The sequence below is a fragment of the Sciurus carolinensis genome, chromosome 6, assembly GCF_902686445.1.
Source record: "Sciurus carolinensis chromosome 6, mSciCar1.2, whole genome shotgun sequence".
Lineage (NCBI taxonomy): Eukaryota > Metazoa > Chordata > Mammalia > Rodentia > Sciuridae > Sciurus > Sciurus carolinensis.
This window is the reverse complement of record NC_062218.1, coordinates 83,625,015-83,645,317: the sequence shown is the minus strand read 5'-3', so window position 1 is coordinate 83,645,317 and position 20,303 is coordinate 83,625,015.

The window sequence follows — 20,303 nt, the reverse complement described above, 5'->3', positions numbered from 1 at the left end:
CCAATCCTGAAGAACTACACAGATGATCATAGTATTGTGAAAAGTATTCAGTATTTTCTGGGTAAGTTGCTTAGTTTTGGGGTGACTTTTTCTGCAGCATACACAAACTGATAATACAAAAGTCATTTATCCTGCATGATCCTCAAGGATAATTCTTAATTTCTTCACACATAATGGTCTTCAATCTACTTTATAGTGAACTGGTTAGTTTTCTCCCAAATTCATACCCACCTAGTATCCCAGAATGTGACCTTTTTTTGTTTTTTGTTAATTTTTTTTTCTTTGTGTGTGTGTGTGTATAGGCCTGGGACTTGAACCCAGGGTCCTACGCATGCTAGGCAAGCACTCTACCACTGAGCTATATGCCCACCCCAGAATGTTACCTTATTTGGAAATAGAATCTTTGAAGATGTAATTAAGGTAAGGATCAAGATGATATATAGTGGATTAGGGTAGGCCTTAAATTCAATAGGAGTTTCTTTTCAAAGACAGAAAAGGACATATAGAGTACATAGCAGAGAAGAGGAAGTGAAGATAGAGGTAGAGTTTGGAGTGATGCACCTACCAGTTAAGGAACACCAAAAATTGATGGGTAACCCCTAAGTGCTAGGAGAGAGGCATGATACTGACTCTTTCAGAACCACCAAAAGGAACCTACTGTGCCAGTATGTTCATATTGAACTTCAGACCTCCAGAGGTGTGAGAAATTTCCAGATTTCCTTTCTGTTGTATGCCACCAACTCCAAGGCAATTTGTTATGGCAGCCCAAGGATACATGTATGTGTATATAAACATATATATATGCACATGCACATATACACATATATAAACACATAGTACACAACTGGGAATGCAGAATACTCAACAAAACTTTATTGCTTTTCTTATCATTTGTGTTTTATTGTGAATTCCCATATGAACTTCTAATGTTCTTTTAAACCCCAGAAACCAGCACAGTGTCTGAAACACAGATATTTAATACATATTTCAACAAATAAATTCCTTGGAAGAGTTCTTTATTTAATTTGGTGTAGGCAAAAGCTTCAAAGAATTCTAGACTAAGAAGGACATGAGAGGTCTATCTAGAAATGACACATCTGACCCTGAATCACCTCTGCTGACTCCTTAGCTCATCTATTTTTTCCACATCCTTAATCTCCACCAGAGGAAGTCAAGGAAGGTAGCAAGGAGAGCAGTGGAGAGAAAGAGGAAATGTGTGTGTCAAGAATAATATCTAGGAAAGTTCCCTTTTACACAATTTCTTTCATTAGGCTTTGGCCTTTAGCATAGGCTGTGCACACAGATGTCTCCAGTTTGGCTTCTTCTCTGGCCAGAATTCTCTGATTTATACCTTGTTGAGCAGCTGTTTCCAGCTAAAAATTTCACTTGCACATGAAGCCTTAGCTCAATGAACAAGTTAGATACATTTCCGAAAACACACCATACTGAGTCTGGTTACTACATGCAGTAAATAGCAGTCACAGGCAGGACTGTAGTTTTCCCTAAGACAGAATAGGGGCTAATAATTTCACAGTTCAATCACGGTAACTCATGGCAATTCATATTCATTATATTAGCCACTGGTCAAAAGTGCCAGATAATAAATAGATAATACGTTAGAGGGAGTCGTGTGTGTATTTTATCCCATTTTTTTCTTTCACTTTGCAGCTAAATACTTTATGCTTGTTACCTATTTCCTTTCTAAGCTATTATTGACAGTGTGAGAAAATGGAAGAATATATTTGTATTAGCATTTATATAAGATTTTCTATTTACTGAGCACTTTAGTAAAGTTTATATTGGTTTTCTTTTCCTTAGCTTGGTATGTTAGCTTGTACTCTAGGATTTGCATTTTGCAGCTGGGGATGCTGAAACACAAGCAAGTTAAATAAGTGAACTAAAGTCATATTGAAAATGAATGGAGAGCTGAGATGAACTCTAATTGTATTTTCGAATTGGTATATTGACCACAATTGCTTCTTCAAATCAACTAGACCAAACCTATCATCAGTGAGAGGACAGTGAACTGATTAGATTTCTGGAAAATTTAGAAACTTACTTTTATACAAGCAGGCAGTGAAGCTAAGATTAAAATCATCTTGACCCCATTTCAGAAACATCAGGTTAAGAGCAGTCTGGGCAAGGATTTAGAGTACTTTTCTTCTGAGCTTCACACCTATATTCTAACAGCCTAATCAATGGGTATCTGCTAGTTGGGTATCTGATAGATTTCCTAAAATCAACCCATCTAAAACTGTAACTTTCCCTGTAGACCTGGTCTTTCTCCTGCATTCTTTGTATACATGGATTACTGCTGAAATATTTTATACTGAACTCAGAACCTGGAGTTTTCCTCAGCTTTTCATTTACTATCAATTCTACAATATGACTGGTTACTAGGAGCTGGCAATGCTCCCTCACTCATATCTCATATCTATTCTCCCTTCCTTAATTCTGCATGTACTGGTTTAGTTTAGGCACTATTCAATTATTCCTATCATCAAAATACTCTCCTAGGTCAAAGGCTGCTACAGGAGGGGAAATAGCTATCCTTCTTCCCCTCTACTCTTCAAGATTTTCTCCTTCCACTTTACTTAATCACTGTAATAATCCCCTTAGAAAATTTCACCAAAATAAGACCATCAGTTTCATATTCCAAACATGTAGAGTTGGTTAAGCTATATCATAATCTGCGGAAAAAGAACAATATACATCCATATGTACACTTATAAGAATATCCACCCATCTTTTAACCAAATGGAAAACCTTAATGGAAGCTGTACAATCAAATCACACAACTGTATCTACAGGCCCACGTTGTCCTATTTCTTTGTACGCCATTAATGCCCTCATTCATTTGACCTGTCAGGGATGCAGAGATGCAATGGTCCCACAGGTTTGGGAACCCTGGACTATCTAAAAGGACTGTTCCCTTGTGCAAAAAAACCTCAAGGTTATAAGCTATGAAAAAAAACACCCTGTCTTTATTTAAAATTTTGTAATTGTGTTCATCATGGATTTTGCATTAATTTTCATTTTTAAAAGATTGCATTAAAGTATTATTTACCTTGAAAAAAAATACTCTCCTCTAACTGATAGATTTCTCTGTCTTCAAGATTTCAGTATTCATTCATCACATTGCCACAGAATGATAACTTAAAATCACAATTCATGGTGTATTACTCCTCTACTGAAAACATTTTAAAGACCACTGACTAAAAGCCCAAATATTTAGCATGATGCAAAAGAATATCTTTCATGACCTAGGCCCTACTCATATGCAATATCTACCAAATGGTGCTCATTTTCTAATGTAATTTATTCTATCATTTTCTTTTGTCCTTTAAGTTTTTCTTCTTTTATTTTTTCTAGCAAATATTTTAGACTCAACATAAGCATCACTTCCTCTGTGAAGTCTGACCTCCCAATAAGAATTAATGCTTATCTCCAATGTGATTAGAGTATTATCTGCACATAATTCTATTTTAGTACTTAGAACATTTTACACACACACACACACACACACACACACACACACACACACCTTTTTCCTCTCTTTGTATTAGATTCCAAGTTTGGCAAGGGCAGAAAATAAGTTTTATTAATTTTTATATTTTTAGAACTCAGTACAGAAATTGGTTTTAAGCTTATTTTATAAAATAATACACAAATAAAGGAATAAGTAATGAAAAATCCACAAGTTATAGTGGAAATTCTTCTAGAAATTAATCTTAAGTGAATCCAAAAAGGTAAATAATTCAATAAATAAACATATATGGAACTTAGGAATTTGATTCTACCACTTAATAGCAAAATAATCCAAGGTAAATTGCATAATCTTTGTGATTCTTTATTTACTCATGTGTAATTTAGGAATAGTAATGACTAACTTCTAAGATTGTTGTAATGTAAGGATAGCCTTTAAATAATGCATATGAAATGCTAGCCCAAAATAAGACACCCAGAGAGTTATACATTTCAAATTTTCTTTGGGAAGACAGGCATAACTTAAGAAATGTCAGCTTCTTCTTAAACTAATCAGTTCCAACAGATCACTGGAGATTATTATTGCTTTCACTACTATAATAAGCACTACGGGACAAGAATGTCCTCTTCATGAGGTCAGGGCCTTTGATCTGTTTTCTTCATGGCTGTGTCTTTACCAACTGACACCACCAAAAAACAAGGAAACATATGGATTCATCGCAAATGCAGTCATTCCCATAAAACTACTTAGTTGTAAACTCACCAGCTCTAGCCCTAGAGATTACACTAAACAAGAAATATTCACTGGAGATTATTGTCCTATTCTTATCAAGTAAATGTATAAAGTTGTGTTTATTTAAATGTCAGAAGTCAATTGCTTTGCTACACTTTCTTAAATAGACATCATAACTCTCCTAAAGTTGTCTGCCAGTCTCTATCTCTTTAGGTTTAATTTCATTATTCTTAAGTTTTTTAAAGAACAGAAGGAACAAATATGGTAGCTAAAACTAAAAGTCAAATTTCTGGTTTTCAGGTGGACCATTGAAAAAGGAAGTCTATATTAAACAATGTATTTAAAATTTGTATTCTGCCTTCTCTTTAAAGATCTGAAAATCTTACTGTATTCAGCATGGATTCCTTCAGGGTAGCATTTGATTTGAAGTGAGCCTAAGAACTTACCTGGTGCTCTGAATTTTGCTATAGGTCCTTCTGGTTATTTCCATCATCCTGAGTTGTGAAAATGATGAACATAATTGCTCATTTCTTTCTCTGGTGGTGAAATAATATTTTTCTCCTTATAAAAGCATTTTTTTTCTTATGATACAGGAAAATTCTGAAGATGCACATTTTACTGGAATTTAAGGAAATAAACTGAGACGACAGACTGTTTCAAGAAGAATGGGAAATAATACTTATTTTCCTAGATGGATTTCAATTTGATTACTTTAGATTTTGGTTACTCAGGCTTGATCCTGAAGTTACCTTTAGTTATTTCTTTTTGATCGACACCTAAGACCAATTAATTTCCATGTTCTGCTAGCATTTCTTTAAATTGGTGCATTGTGATTAGTGGGAATAATTGTGCCAAATTTAAAGTGCACATAATATAATTTGATCAATCTCCTTCCCTAGAACCTTCCCTTTCTCTTCACTAATCTGCTTGCTCTGCTATACTGATCACCCTTCTATTATTATTATTTTAACTAGTATTTTATAACCATACACATGCATATATATGCAGCATTCTTTGTGGCATATTTGTGTGTGATTTTATTTTTTTGTTTGGATGGTACTAGAACTCGGTCTAGGGTGTTTGACTTGCTAGGCAAGCTTTGTACCACTCAGCTATGCTCCCAGTCCTGTTATGTTATTTGCATCTGTCTTTTCTGCCTAATCTTGTCACTTTCCTGTTATGGTTTGGATATGAGTTGTCCCCTCCAAAATCTCACATGTGAAATAATACAGGAAGGTTCAGAGGAGAAATGATTGGGTTGTAAGAGTCTTAACCCAATCAGGGAATTAATTGAAGTGGTAGGGTGAGGCTGGAGGAGATTGGAATATGGGTGTGGCTCTTGGGTATATATTTTGTATCTGGAGAGTGGAGTCTCTCTCTACTATATCACCGTGATGTGAGCTGCTTCCCTCCACCAACCCTCTCCTGCCATGATGTTCAGTCTCACCCTGAGCCTGGAGGAATGGAGTAGGCCTTCTATGGACTAAGACCTCTGGAACCGTGAGCCCTCAAATAAACCTTTCCTCCTCTGTAATTGTTCTGGTCGGATCATTTAGTCACAGCAGTGAAAAAGCTGACTAATACACTTTCCCTATCTTTTTTTTTAACACCTAAACTGATTGATTGTTCTCCTTGCTTCTGATCTTTTCCTATTTACCCTATATAATTTAATCTGATTAATCTAAAAATAGCTACTTTTAAAATTGTATAAAACACCTTTTTAATTTCTCATGGTAATTGTTCATATTTATGGGTATAGTGTGACATTTCAATAATGTATACAATGTGTAAAGATCAGATCAAGGTAATTTGATATCCATCACCTCAGGTATTTATCATTACTCTAAGCTGGGAACATTTAAAATTCTTTCTACTAGCTTTTCTAGGTTTTGAAATATTCATAAAATTGTCATTTTGATCCCAAAACTACCTTCCATCTTATTTGAAGCCCTTCTCATTTGGACTTAAATCTGCCTTCCCAGAATGATTATAATGACTCTTACTTACATTAGCCCTAGTTCTTTAGCTTTTCCATGTTGGTGTTTTGTGAACACCTCTAATTGACTTCCTCTCTTTTTCTATTGAGGTATGACATATATTTTCTAAGCCTAAATAAAATTTCACTTTGCAAAAATCATACTTAAATAGTCCAGATGTGAATGATCTTTTTATCTTTTTTATGTCTTAAGTTATTAACTTCTAATACTTATTTGTTGTATATAACTTAATTCATAATATTTGGTAGACATCTCCGAATTTTACCTTTATAAAAGATACCATGAACATTTCAAATTAGAGATCATGTCTTTTATTGTTTATTCTCCTCAGTTCTACCATTAGTGAACTGAAGATATTCAATGATGTGTAGGTAATCATTACTGTGAGAAAATTGAGGTCTAAGTATTAGGAAACATTTTTAGAGAATTTCCTCATGGAGGTCGATACCTTTTGTTGTCTGTCAGTGTAACAATTTTTCACTCTTAAGGGACCCCCAAATTAATAAGGTTGTGATTAGTTTTTAAGATAGACAACCAAAGGTCACTTTGACTCTTGTGTAATTGCTGACTATAGGACACTGAGGAAGCATAATTTACATCTGCAAACACCCTGTTTTTGTTTGCAGATCCTACTGGCTCTAAAGGAATATGTGCCTCATTTGTATGGAGACACCTACACTTTTGTTTATGATCTGACAAACCTAACTAGGGACCTTGGCAAGGTTTATCCAGAAAGACCATTTAACTTGTTTTTTAACTTGGGACCCTTTTAGAATGAAAGGTGACAATAATCAGATGATGCACTGGGACAACAGGTATAAACAAGGCATTCTCTGGATAACTTGTATACATGGCACCACTGGAAAATGTGAGCAAATGAAGACAATTCCATGCTTAGTTATAAGCACACTTCTGTGCCCCAGGAAAAATTAGAAATAAAGAATTGCTTTTTTTCTGCATAACTGTAGTTGGCTGCTTCTAAGTTGTCTGGCAATGGTTCCTCCTTCCTGGCATTAATACCATGGTGCAGTCCCCTTCCCCTTGCATGAATGCTGGACCTGAGGACTTGATTTAATAAATGAATTATGGCAAAAGTGATGGAATATCATTTCTATGATTAGGTTCTAAAAGACTACAATATAATAAATTGATGCTGTTTCAAAAAATATGCTTTATTAAGTCCATTAAATTTTCTTTCTTTCCTAGTTTACTAGGGGGATTTTAAAAAGAAGAATATATGCTAATTTTCATCTTCAAAAACAATGGCTGAGACATTTGTGCTGCTCTACTTGCACTAACTCCCTCTGGTTCTCCAGCACCATCATTCTGGTGAAGCTCTGTGGCAAGGAACCAAGAGAGGTCTCCAGCCAAGTCAGTGAGCACCTGGATCCTGCCAGTAACCACCTGAGTGAAGCTGGAAGCAGAGCATCTCGTGGTAGGGACTTCAGATGACTGCAATCAGACCAGCATTTTGATTGCAGCCTTTGAATGATGCCAGTTACACTCAGATGCCCACCCTACAGTTTCTGAGAGATCATAAACACTACTGAGCCACTGAGTTTTGAGTAATTGTTAACTAGCAATAGATAACTAATATAATTGCTCTCATCTATCAGTTTCCCACATGAAATCTTAGCTCTTGGCTGTGTATGTTGGTTTTGGACCTATCATTTTACTGTAAATTACTTTAGGTTTTCTACCTAGATAATCTCATCTAAAAATGTAATTAAAATTTTTTTCAAACACTATAATTTTTTGTTTTAAATTTGATAGAACATCTATCTTGAATAGAATCAAGAAATGCTTGTTACTCTTGTTTTATCCATGACTTTAAAGAAAATCCTGCCAGTGTTTCATATTTAAGGGTGAACTCCCATATATTTGGGGAAATGTAAGTTTTTAATAGAGTAAGGGAGTAGATTTATATTTCTGTGTTTTATTAAAATAATTTTATTAAGTTGAAGTTGAGCAGATGTCTCTTTCAAACATAGGATGATTATGTCTTTTAATAATAGACTTTATCTAGTATTTAATAAGTTTAAAAATATAAAATATTTTAGCAATTTCTTCATATTTTAAAGTATAATACAATAATTCAGAGAATATGCTAATCTGTAGTTACAGATTTATTAATGATTAATCCCAGAAAGAAATAGGTAACTTTTCAATTCCTATAAATGAATGGATTACAGAAACTCATTCTCCAAATTGATGTTTGAGTCATGAGTATTTTGCTTTCCTACCAATATATTAGACTTTAAAACTAACTCAAAACCAAGATGATCAGTATTATACTCACTAGGGATTTTAAGCAAAATTTGTTTCCCAGTCTTGCAATGTTATGAGGTGAGTAAATGTCTTCTTTCCTTTTAATGGTTTAAAAAACTTGTTGCTGCTGCAGTTGAAAGATGACCTAGACCACGTCATGTTTTAATTTGTTAAAGCTTGATTAGTTTAGAAAATGGAGTTTAATGCAGCTAAAAGCATTAATGCAGTTAATCCACTTAATAAAAGACAGTTCTTCAAGTTTATAAAGTAGCTTAGTTTAAACTTCTTAATTTCATTAGCAAAACCCAGTCATTTTCTCCCACCATAAGCACTTATTATTTATTCATCCTGCATTGCTTGAATAGATGGCTTAAACCTTCTCCAGCAATAGCACCCTGTCACAATGCCAGTGTCTGTTGTCTCCTTGGATCTTTGTGTTCTCTTTTTTCTTTTAACCATTTTGCATGTTACTGATTTTCTCCTGATAACAGGGTCGTTACACCAAGGAGGGTATGGCAATAACCAAAAGGTTCATACTTTCTGCTGTCGTAAACCTAAAACACTTCCTAAAGAAGTTTTAGCAAAGAAACCTAATAACATAGATAGAAAAGCAATTACAGAGTAAAATCATTTGTAAACTTTCTTAGTTTTACAAAGTATTTACAGTGCACAGGAGATTGAAATGAACTTATGGACATTTGACAACTGATTTTAATACTAGCATCAATTAAATAAGCTTTGAGAAGACTAAAAATGCTTGTTTTTCTTATTAGCATGATTAAATCCCATAGTTTCAAATAGTGAAAAGTGAGTCTGACTTTTTTATTAAGGAAGAAGTGAATGACTTGCCTTTCTTCCTTTCTGGACTATAATTAATAGTCAATTATACTTTATTTTCAAACGGATTCCTACAGGCACTAAACTGCATACATGTACAGTGTAACAGTATGTTTTCCTTTGTGTACTGTCAGGTCATCTCACTGGCAAGTTCCGCAAATGAAGTAACTATAAATATTAAGCAAACTATTCTTTCTTTTTCCTTTCCATGATATGCTCCAAGATGTTCTGCATAATCCGCAATTCTTTATGAGAGTTCACTCCAGGTATTAACAGCATAAAATAATGAACAAAAATATAAATGGAAGTGAGCAAAATGTTAAGAATGTAATAAGGTAAACAATAATTCCTTATAAAGAGGTACATGAAGTGGTGTGGTTTCATATGCAAATATTGTAACTCTATTTTTCTATCTAATACTAACTTCTGTATTAAATATTTATACTTCTTAATGGTAGAAAATGTACTGTCACCCAATTCTGTGTTCTCCAAATTAGATTCATTTTAAATTTAGTATATAAGGTTTTCCCTCCTCCTGCATTCTCTCCTGGTATGGTCTAAAGAACTGATTATAGCATTGGACAGAGGAAGGTAACTGGTCCTTGTTTGATGCCTCTCTGATTGCTTCTGTTGAGGTTTCTACGTCCTTGTCTGAGTTCACAGTTTGTGCCATACTTTAATATGGAGTCATCTCCTCATGATTACGATATTCATTCAAGTCCTCTGCTTTTCAGTATTATGCATGAATCTTGGCAGCATGAAAGACATGTGGCTGTTCTCCAGCTGAGTGTGGACATGTATGGACTGCCTGAGCCTGATTCAGTCCCTTGTCACGAATTCCTTGATAGAAATTTCTGTGAGGCTAGAGGGATGTAGGTAGTGATTCTGCAGTTTTGCATCCTCATTTGTCTGAGATTCATTTTTTTCCTTGCTTTTAATGTCAAGAATTTATGTTCTCTGGTTTTGCTTATACTTGGCACAGTGTTGATCTCGTATCAAGTTGAGATCACGAGATGAAAGACAGCAAAGGAAAAAACTGAAAGCACATTGACTAGTGCATTTATGATAACATCCAGATACTCTAAGGGCATTGAGCACAGTAGGTAAGCATACAGGCTTAAAGACAAAGTGTTTTGCATTGAGATTTTACTGCTTAATTGTCATGTGATTTTTGAACAAGTAACTTAGATTCATTAAATATTTGTCTTTATCTGCAAAGTGCAAACAATAATAGTACTTGTCATAGGGTTATGAGTATTAAACAATATATTACTTTAAAACACTTGGTATAGGAAAGGATTGCTCATACCTTTGCATAAAAGTTGGGGTATACCAAATTAATTCATTAGAATTTAAAAGGATCGGGGGCGATCCAAGATGGTGGCCTAGAGGGTGACTGCACCCCCAGTCGCTCCAGAACCCAGGAGTTAAGAAGGGGAGGCATTGAGAGACTCGGACTGAAACAGAGCCACAGGTGAGTCTGCCCACTGGGTAAAGCTCGGCCCAGGTGGCAGGCCCAGATAGAGGTGGCTTATCGGAGCCGGGCAGGGCAGCTAGAGTCTTCCACAGCCAGTCCTGCGCACTCCGGAGGTGGGCCCCGCCCACACAGCCAGCTTCTCCAGGTTCCCGGAGCGGGCCTGCTAGTGAGAGCCTTTCTGACCAGAACAAGCTCCAAGTCCTGGAGCCAGCGCAGCACAGCGTACTCTGGCACACAAGCAGCTTCAGGGACCAGGATAGGGCAGCCAGAGACCTCCCCAAGTAGCCTGGACCCCTGCGGTGGGAGGTGCCTTTCAAGGCTAACTTCTCAGACCAGACCACCCAGTGAGAGGTTTTCTACATAGAACCAGCCACAAGCCCCCGAACCAATGGAGAGCTTCGATCTGCAAGCAGCCTCTGGGATCAGGGCAGGGCAGCCAGAGACCTCTTCAGGCGGCTCTGCCCACTCCGGCTGCAGGCTCTCTTCACGGGGCGATCCAAGATGGCGGCCTAGAGGGTGACTGCACCTCCAGTCGCTCCAGAACCTAGGAGTTAAGAAGGGGAGGCATTGAGAGACTCGGACTGAAATAGAGCCACAGGTGAGTCTGCCCACTGGGTAAAGCTCGGTCCGGGTGGCAGGCCCGGATAGAGGTGGCTTATCGGAGCCGGGCAGGGCAGCTAGAGTCTTCCCAAGGTAGCCTTCCACACTCGGGTGGTGGGCTCCTCCCACACGGCCAGCTGCACGGTGCAGGCCCACAGTGAGAGCATTTCCGCACAGAGCAAGTTCCAAATCGTGGAACCAGTAGGGGGCTAGGGGCAGTTTTCTTCGGATGCGCTGCTTTATCAGATTCCTCCAAGACATCAGGCTACTGAAGGCTGGGAGGTGATACACTGGAAATCTACAGGGACACTATAAGCCAATAGCGGAAAACTGCAATATCTCAGGGTCCCACTCACAGCTGACCAATATGAGAAAACAAGGGAAGAAAATGTCCCAAACAAACCTAGATACTACATCAATAAAACCCAAAGACAGCACAGCAGAAGAAATGTCAGAAAGGGAGTTCAGAATGTATGTAATTAAAACGATCAGGGAAGCTAATGAGGAGATGAAAGAGCAAATGCAGGCATTGAAGGAGGAGATGAAAGAGCAAATGCAGGCATTAAATGATCGCACCAATCAACAGTTAAAAGACCAAATACGGGAAGCAAGAGATCATTTCAATAAAGAGTTAGAGATACTGAAAAAAAAACAAACTGAAATACTTGAAATGAAGGAAACAATAAACCAAGTTAAAAACTCCATAGAAAGCATAACCAATAGGATAGAACACCTGGAAGACAGAACCTCAGACATTGAAGGCAAATTAGTTAATCTTGAAAACAAAGTTGGCCAAACAGAGAAGATGGTAAGAAATCATGAACAGAATCTACAAGAATTATGGGATATCATGAAAAGGCCAAATTTAAGAATTATTGGGATTGAGGAAGGCTTAGAGAAACAAACGAAAGGAATGAACAATCTATTCAATGAAATAATATCAGAAAATTTCCCAACTCTGAAGAATGAAATGGAAAACCAAGTACAAGAGGCTTATAGAACTCCAAACATACAAAATTACAACAGACCCACACCAAGGCACATTATTATGAAAATACCTAACATACAAAATAAAGACAGAATTTTAAAGGCCGCGAGAGAAAAGAATCAAATTACATTCAGAGGGAAACCAATAAGAATATCAGCAGATTTTTCAATCCAGACCCTAAAAGCTAGAAGGGCCTGGAACAACATGTACCAAGCCCTGAAAGAAAACGGATGCCAACCAAGAATCTTATACCCAGCAAAACTTACCTTCAAATTTGACGATGAAATAAGATCCTTCCATGATAAACAAAAGCTAAAGGAATTTACAAAAAGAAAGCCAGCATTACAGAACATTCTCAGCAAAATATTCCATGAGGAAGAGATGAAAAACAACAATGCAAATCAGCAACAGGAGGCGCTAGCCTAAAGGAATAGCCAAATAAAGGAGAAACCAAATCGTGTCAAAAACAAAAATGAGTCAATTGACTGGGAATACAAATCATATCACAATAACCCTGAATGTTAATGGCCTGAATTCATCAATCAAAAGACACAGACTGGCAGATTGGATTAAAAAGAAAAATCCAACAATATGCTGCCTGCAAGAGACTCATCTCATAGAAAGAGACACCCATAGACTAAAGGTGAAAGGATGGGGAAAAACATACCATGCACACGGACACAGCAAAAAAGCTGGAGTATCCATCCTCATTTCAGATAATGTGGACTTCAAACCAAAACTAGTCAGAAGGGATAAAGAAGGACATTACATGCTGCTTACGGGAAGCATAAATCAGCAAGACATAACAATCATAAATATCTATGCCCTGAACATTGGCTCACCCACATACGTCAAACAAATCCTTCTCAATTCCAGAAATCAAATAGACCACAACACAATAATACTAGGCGATTTTAACACACCTCTCTCACCACTGGATAGATCGTCCAAACAAAAATTGAATAAAGAAACTATAGATCTCAACAACACAATCAACAATTTAGACTTAACGGACATATATACAATATACCATCCAACAAAGAATGAATACACTTTCTTCTCAGCAGCACATGGATCCTTCTCTAAAATAGACCATATTTTATGCCACAAAGCTACTGTTAGCAAATACAAGAAGATAGAGATACTACCGTGTACTCTATCAGATCATAATGGATTGAAATTAGAAACAAATGACAGAATAAAAAACAGAAACTTCTCCAATACCTGGAGATTAAATAATACACTATTATATGATGAATGGATAACAGAAGACATCAGGAGGGAAATAAAAAAATTCTTAGAAGTAAACGAGAACAAATACACATCATATCAAAATCTCTGGGACACTATGAAAGCAGTACTTAGAGGAAGATTTATTTCATGGGGCACAATCAAAAAAAGAAGTAGAAATCAACAAATAAACGACTTAACACTACAGCTCAAAGCGCTAGAAAAAGAAGAGCAGACCAATACCAAAAGTAGTAGAAGACAGGAAATAGTTAAAATCAGAGCCGAAATCAACGAAATCGAAACAAAAGAAACAATTGGAAAAATTAACAAAATAAATAGTTGGTTCTTTGAATAAATAAATAAAATTGATAAACCCTTAGCCACACTAACAAAGAGAAAGAGGGAGAAAAATCAAATTACTAAAATTTGGAATGAACAAGGAAACATCACAACAGACACAAGTGAAATACAAAACATAATTAGAAGCTATTTCGAAAATCTATACTCCAACAAAACAGAAAACCTCAAAGACATCAACAAATTTCTAGAGACATATGAATTACCTAAACTGAACGAGGAGGACGTACACAACTTAAATAAACCAATTTCAAGCAATGAAATAGAAGAGGTCATCAAAAGCATACCAACAAAGAAAAGTCCAGGACCAGATGGGTTCTCAGCCGAGTTCTACAAAACCTTTAAAGAAGAGCTCATTCCAATACTTCTCAAACTATTCCATGAAATAGAAGAGGAGGGAACCCTCCCAAACTCATTCTATGAAGCCAAGATCACCCTGATACCTAAACCAGACAGAGACACATCGAGGAAAGAAAATTTCAGACCAATATCCTTAATGAACATCGACACAAAAATTCTCAACAAAATTTTAGCAAATCGCATACAAATATATATTAAAAAGATAGTGCACCACGATCAAGTGGGTTTTATCCCAGGGATGCAAGGTTGGTTCAACATTTGGAAATCAATAAATGTCATTCACCATATCAACAGACTTAAAGTTAAGAATCACATGATTATTTCAATAGATGCAGAAAAAGCATTCGATAAAATACAGCATCCCTTCATGCTCAAAACACTAGAAAAAATTGGGGTAGTGGGAACATTCCTTAACTTTATAAAGGCAATCTACGCTAAGTCCATGGCTAATATCATTCTAAATGGTGAAAAACTGAAAGCGTTCCCCCTAAAAACTGGAACAAGGCAGTGATGCCCTGTTTCACCGCTTCTATTCAACATCGTCCTTGAGACTCTAGCCAGAGCAATCAGACAAACCAAAGAAATTAAAGGGATACGAATAGGAAAAGAAGAACTCAAACTATCCCTGTTTGCTGATGACATGATTATATATTTAGAGGAACCTGGAAATTCCACCAGAAAACTTTTAGGACTCATAAGTGAATTCAGTAAATTAGCAGGTTACAAGATCAATGCTCATAAATCCAATGCATTTTTATACATAAGTGATGAATCTTCAGAAAGAGAAATTGGGAAAACTACCCCATTCACAATAGCATCGAAAAAAATAAAATACTTGGGAATCAATCTCACAAAAGAGGTGAAAGACCTCTACAATGAGAACTACAGAACACTAAAGAAAGAAATTCAAGAAAACCTTAGAAGATGGAAAGATCTCCCATGTTCCTGGATAGGCAGAATTAATATTGTCAAAATGGCTATACTACCTAAAGTGCTATACAGATTCAATGCAATTCCAATTAAAATCCCAATGATGTACCTTGCAGAAATAGAGCAAGCAATTATGAAATTCATCTGGAAGAGTAAAAAACCCAGAATAGCTAAAGCAATCCTCAGTAGCAAGAGCGAAGCAGGGGGTATTGCAATACCAGATCTTCAACTCTACTACAAAGCAATAGTAACAAAAACGGCATGGTATTGGTACCAAAATAGACAGGTAGATCAATGGTACAGAATAGAGGACATGGACACAAACCCAAATAAATACAATTTTCTCATACTAGACAAAGGTTCCAAAAATATGCAATGGAGAAAAGATAGCCTCTTCAACAAATGGTGCTGGGAAAACTGGAAAACCATATGCAATAGAATGAAATTAAACCCCTATCTCTCACCCTACACAAAACTCAACTCAAAATGGATCAAGGACCTCGGAATCAGACCAGAGACCCTGCATCTTATAGAAGAAAAAGTAGGTCCAAATCTTCAACTTGTTGGCTTAGGATCAGACTTCCTTAACAGGACTCCCATAGCACAAGAAATAAAAGCAAGAATCAACAACTGGGATAGATTCAAACTAAAAAGCTTTCTCTCAGCAAAGAAAGAAGAGAGAGCCTACAGAGTGGGAGAATATCTTTGCCAACCATACCTCAGATAGAGCGCTAATTTCCAGAATCTATAAAGAACTCAAAAAACTCTACACCAAGAATACAAATAATCCAATCAACAAATGGGCTAAGGAAATGAACAGACACTTCACAGAAGGAGTTGTACAAGTAATCAACAGATATATGAAGAAATGTTCAACATCCCTAGTAATAAGGGAAATGCAAATCAAAACTACCCTAAGATTTCATCTCACCCCAATTAGAATGGCGATTATCAAGAATACAAGCAACAATAGGTGTTGGCGAGGATGTGGTGAAAAAGGAACACTCATACATTGCTGATGGGGTTGCAAATTAGTCCAGCCACTCTGGAAAGCAGTGTGGAGATTCCTCAGAAAGCTTGGAATGGAAACACCATTTGACCCAGCTATCCCACTCCTTGGCCTATATCCAAAGGACTTAAAAGCAGCATACTACAGAGATACAGCCACATCAATGTTCATTGCTGCTCAATTCACCATAGCCAGATTGTGGAACCAACCTAGATGCCCTTCAGTTGATGAATGGATAAAGAAACTATGGCATATATATACAATGGAATATAACTCCGCAATGAAGAATGATAAAATTATGGCATTTGTAGGCAAATGGACGAAATTGGATAATATCATGCTAAGTGAGATAAGCCAATCTCAAAAAACTAAAGGACGAATGATCTCGCTGATAAGCGGATGAGGACATATAATTTGGGGTGGGAGGGGTTAGCATTAGGTTTAGGGTTAGGTTTAGGGTTAGGGATAAGGAGAGCGGTAAGAATGAAGGAAAGAAGGACTGTATAGAGGGAAAAGAGGGGTGGGAGGGGTGGGGGTAAGGGAAAAAAAAATAAACATCATTGCCCTATGTAAACGTATGATTACACAAATGGTATGCCTTGACTCTATGTACAAATAGAGAAACAACATGTATCCCATTTGTATACAATAAAAAAAAAAAAATTTAAAAGGATCCTCATGTCATTTTTTTTAATTACTATTCAGTTTTTAGATTTCTTTTTTCCTGTTTATTGTCCAGCATCACTGAGATTAATGTTATTTTAATGTATTCTGGCAGTATGTTATTAAAATAACATTAATCTTATTGTTTCTCATTTATATTAGTTAATACACAGTAGAAACTCACTTTATGATATATTGAATTTCAAAAGGTAGGAGAGTTAGATAGGTTAGTAACACAGTGAAAATTAGGACCCCATGCCTGATATCTGATAACACCATTGTCCTATGGTCAATCAATTGGGTGCCAGAATTCAGCCCTGAGAAAAACTGCACAGTATTTTTGCATTAATAGAATTTTGATATCCCAGGGTGAGAAAAATTGAAAATCTTTGAAAGTCTTGAAAGAGATAAACTAGTACCTGTTAAAAATAGCTCCAGTCCTTCTTAGCCCCTACAACCTGGTTTTAGGTGTTTCTTAAAAGCTTATGAGTAGAAGATCAAAAGCAACTCATAGGTGTGAACACTAAAAAGCTTTATAAACCTCTATAGTCACATTAAAGTTCAAATTATTTCAAACCTTAAATTTAAGATAATCAATGGTTCTGTCATATCCAGAGCTGGGGAAGACTGCTTTTTCTTAAGCCGAAATGGACTAAGGTCATGCTAGCTGTTACAGGAAACTAGCTCCAAAATGGACAACAGGTCAAATGCCAGTGTTTGCTTTTCATGCCCATGAAGTACCAAAGAGAGTTTCTGATAGGAGGGTGGCTCTATTTAATGCAGCGACATAGGAGCTGAGCTTTTCTACCACATAGCTCCACATCTTCAATATGTGGGTTCCAGAATTGCTGTGTCTCTCTGTCCTGAGGAAACTGTCATTATCAATAGAGCTCTTTGTATTCCTCAAGTTTAAAATTTTTTTATAGTGTATTCTGGCAGTATGTATGCATGTTTATACTTTTATATATCTGGAGGTCTTTCATTAATTCTTCTGCTATTTTTCCTTAGCAAGATTGTTATATACTTTGTGCCTTCAACCAAAGTTAGTCAAGTTCCCAAGCACAGTGTCGTATCAACTCAACCCATCATGACATCTGGTTCAAAGCTATGTTCTTATCAAATGACCCAGTGGAATAATATATCTTTGGATTGCTCCTTTTACTAAAATTATTTGCCAGGAGTATGTAAAATGACTAACTGGTTGAAAGGTTTCTGTTATTATCTAAATTGTATAAATGTCCTATGTAGAAACATTTTCTCATCTATTTTTACTAGGTCTTGAAGAAATGTAAGATTACATTTAAAATTTATTAGACTTAGACATCTTTAACTGGAAGAAAAACACCCAGAAGCTAAGAAGCACTCTCTGTAACAAAATGAAATAAAGAGATTTGCTTAGAATACTGTGGCTAAATAATTTGTCTCTGCCATGAATGTTGCTGAAATAAATCCTGGCAATAAGGTAATAAGTTGATAGTACTAGAGAGGTCTCTGAGAAATACGAATGAAATAAGGCATGCAGAAATAATTGTAAGGCACAAAATAAAAAAACACTACATATGCTTTTTTGTGTGAGTAGCAAGACCTATTTAAATTCAAAATGTTAATTATATAGCATAATAATGTTGCATACTTATTAAAAGTAAATTTCTAATTAAAGTTAATCCTTTTGTGTTTATATATCATATTGCATTAATTAGCTTGGGGCCATATCACATGAATAAATTTTGCTTGTTTATTCTTTGTCGTTTTAGTACAAAGTCATTGTTATTCCCTTCTCCTTTCTCTTCTTTGCCTACTTTCAAAACGAGAACTGTTAACTTGATAGTTTTATTTATACCCCAAGAAGAAAATAGTCACTTTGAGAGAGTTTGACTTATGCAATGTGACTGCTCCTGGGGTATTCAGTTTGAAGACTAATGAATTAGATAAGAAATATCCTGACTAGTCTGTGAATATCCTATGGACCCCCAACACACATAAATTATAGAACTATTTCTGTCACCTGAAATAAGACACTCATCCTCACTAGATCTCATTCTCCAATTTTATTGTTGAAATAGTAATTTTTAAAGAAAATTTCCATTTTTAAAAAATTTATAGCAAGTTATTTTGTTACCATTATGTAACACCTCAAATTCTGTGTTGGTTTTTGTAAATGAGCATTGATTATTATGGACATCTAGTGCTACATGTCCCAATCTGTTATATAGAATAAGAATTGTAAGCTCAGTCACCGGTTATGCCCGAGACACTCTTCTGGGTGCTGAGAATATAGTCGTGAAAAATCTAATTGGGTTTAAGGAAGAAAGAGCTATCTTCTAATCCAAGCACAATGGAAGAAACTCACTTTATATTGTATACGGCAAACTCAAGCTAGACCTCCAGTATACACCTTAGACCTTCTAACAGCTTGCCTATTGTTCAAAATAAAGCTCTCACAAATCTACAGGATTACTCATCCAATATTCAGAATATCCCTGTATCCACTTTGTCTCAATCATAACAATGTCAACACACCTTTGAGCAGCAATGGTCATTTATAGCATACATACTTGAATTCTGGGCTTGAAAGAAATCTTTGCTTTAGATAAATGTTTTCTCCAGTAATATTCTATTACCTTCTTAAATATAAGACTGTTTACTTTTATTTGTTTGTTTTGGAGAAAACTGCCTCAAAGTGAAATAATACATTTTAAAATGTCAAGGAATGACTGTTTCTTAGCTTAAAAAAGAAAACTCTTTTTGTGTCATCAACCGCTTATCGGCGAGATCATTCATCTGCAAGGAGGGACTATATAGAGGGAAAAGAGGGGTGGGAGGGGTGGAGGGGAAGGAAAAAATAGCAGAATGAATCAAACACCATTACCCTATGTAAATGTATGATTACACAAATGGTATGCTGTTACTCCATGTACAAACAGAGAAATAACATGTATCCCATCTGTTTGAAATAAAAATAAATTAAAAAAAAAAAAAGAAAACTCTTTGGAATACAAGGAAATACTATAACAGATGCAAAGCCATGAATGTCCTTACCCAAAATAATAGTTCTGTGTCTTATCAAAAGTAATGAGTTTCATAGCCTGTTTAAGGAAGACTGCTGGTCAATGTCATTAAGACAAGTTTTAGAAAATAAAAAATGGGAGGCACAGAAAATCTAAATGATATGCTCCAAAACTGTCAGTGGGTCACTGTAGCCATTAGTAATAATTTCTTTAAGCCAAGAGGTTGGTGCTATCTCTCTGAGTGAGACACAGAAGGAGAAATGAATAGCAAAGGATGAAGGAAATCAAGGGGAAAACAATAGAAATGTTAAAACAGAATTAAGGAATTAAGAAGAATGAGGGAGAAATAAATAATGTGAT